Source organism: Ursus maritimus, unplaced genomic scaffold (genome assembly GCF_017311325.1).
Source record: "Ursus maritimus isolate PB19 unplaced genomic scaffold, ASM1731132v1 scaffold_11, whole genome shotgun sequence".
NCBI classification, from domain to species: domain Eukaryota; kingdom Metazoa; phylum Chordata; class Mammalia; order Carnivora; family Ursidae; genus Ursus; species Ursus maritimus.
The window spans coordinates 36,626,942-36,629,230 of NW_024423453.1; the positions used below are offsets into that span (position 1 = coordinate 36,626,942).

The following is a 2,289-nucleotide window of genomic DNA, read 5'->3' on the forward strand; positions in this document are numbered from 1 at the left end:
CATGGATGGCAAAATTTCATCTACATATTTTCATATAATACAGTAACGGACAGAAACTTCATTTTATCTATATAAACTGCATTAAGAATGACTAGTATCTTACTTTTGGCCCTAGTACCATCTGCCAGTTACAACCATTTCTTATTATCTGAACACCATCAAGCTCAGACCCATCCTCGGACTAAGGCTAACTCATATCCAGAATGAATACAGAGACTATTACAGCAAATGAAGCAAGTAGATTAGGATCACGCCAGCATTATGATTGCTGACATTGGTGGCCATTCTCTATCTTAGTGATTGTTAGATTTTAGGATTTCATGAACCAAGAAAAATTTCAGAAATAAAATAAACCAAATGGGAGCAAATAAAGCTAGCAACATTTATTTTCCAAGGAAAAATATTTAGAAAACAACTACTGCTCTATAACTGTCATCATATAAATGTAATAGAATGGACAATTTCAAAATAAAGCACAATCCTTAAGAGTAAGTTTGACTAAATGAAAACTCACTATATATATTTTTTCTCATTTCTCCGCTGAGCTGCAGAAACTTCACCATAGATGAACAAACTGTGTGTGAAACCACTTGTGCATCTGACATTCCGGTCTCTTCCATCTCTTCCTTTGTTCTAATAGTTCTAGAACTTTAGCTTGCTCCTAGGAACTCGGTCTAAAAGACATACAAATAGGTAATTATAATACAACATGAATGCTATAAGGATACAGTAGAAGAAATCGCAAAAGGTTTCATATATTGGTTGGAAAAAGTTTGCCCATGAGCAGGAATGAGGAAGACTATTAAAGGTGGCAATGACTATGGCTGAAAGCAGAGAAAATATGCGTGTGCGGTATATCCAAGGAAGCTATATTGTGTGCCAAAATAAGTAGTGGTTATACTTGGTTGCACAGAAAGGGTTACTTTTCTTTATTCTTCTATTTTCTGAAATTTAACAATGGAATATGTATTAATTTAATGACCAGGAAATAAACAACTATTTTAATTTTGTAGATTACAAAAACTAACAAAAGGCCTATTTCCCTTTAAGAAAGCAGTTTGTATTAAAAGAGGCCAGGTTGGAAAATGAAGATGTTAAGAATCTGATAGATGGGTGCAGAAATCCAGCTCCAGATTTTGGCTAGGACAGATGACACTGGGGAAGATAACACTCCCTCAGGGCCTCTGGGAGAATTCTAAGCTAGGTGCACTCAATACTGAGGTCTTCTTGTCCACATAGTCATTAAATTAGTCAGAAATTCTCAGGGGGCAGGTGCTGCTGATGGGTCAAATGCTTACAGTGCCTTTGGAGTCAAGAGACCAAGGGTAGAATTTGGCTCTACCACTAACTAGCTCAATGAGCAAAAGCAAATTACATCACCACTTGAACCTGTTTTCTCATGTTTAACATGGAAAACTGCCTACCTTTCTGGATTTTTGTACAGATCAACTGACATAATGTAGGTAAAGAATTTAGTACAATGCCTGCCCCTCAGAAAATGAGAATTACAATATAGAACATTTTTGTATATCTAATTGAGAAGTTAGAAATTTGTTTGCCTTATCGATTTTGAAAGGCTTTATCTTATTTTCCATTTGTTCTATAGGTTTAGCTAAGACCTGTAAGCACATAAAAAGTCTGTCAGTTGGGATGTCAAAACCTTTTGAAACTTAAGGGTATGAGAGTTTCTAAAACAAGTTCTAAATGCGGGAAGGATATTCATTATTTGCAGTTGCTTCTAAAATTAAGCTACCTTTAGAGTGTTCTGCAGGATCCGGAAATAACTAAGTAGCCCTCCCCTAGACTCTAACAACTGCTAGAAAACGAAGAGGACGTTTCCCATTCTTCACTGACTTACTCCGTCTGGCTCCCCTATCCACTCCCAGAGAACCGGAGATCTTTGTGCAGATAAAAGGCTCAGTTCTAAGGTCTTACCCAGGCTTTCTTAATTCTGGAATACAGTGAGCAGAAGAATGTAGTAGGTATTCCTCGAGTCTTTTCAAACAATTCTTAACAGCTTCCAGAATCCTGCTAACGGGCCATCGGAAGCCCACTACCAATTCCAACTCCTGCCTATCTCCTCTCTTCCCAACCTTCTCACCTCGCTACGCCTCTCCACAGCCCCGCCCCCTGAAAATGACCAATCAGAGAGTGTAAAGTGAGGCGGATGGGGTGGGCCCAGGTTGGCGCTATAGACGAATCAGCACCCTCAAACAGCGGGGGCGGAAGCGGAAGTCCTGGGTTGGCCTTGGGTTCCGCTGTGGGGGATGTCCCGCGGGAGTGAGTGAG

General features: G+C 39.3%; 1 long non-coding RNA gene across 1 annotated transcript; it reads right to left on the reverse strand.

Annotated features, from left to right (window-relative positions):
- Positions 1–368: 368 nt before the first annotated feature.
- On the reverse strand, positions 369–2,178 carry LOC103658005. The gene is made up of 2 exons (XR_567011.1): positions 1,936–2,178; positions 369–674 (listed from the first exon to the last, which is right to left on the reverse strand). It is a non-coding gene; the product is annotated as an uncharacterized LOC103658005 (long non-coding RNA).
- Between the last annotated feature and the right edge of the window lie 111 nt (positions 2,179–2,289).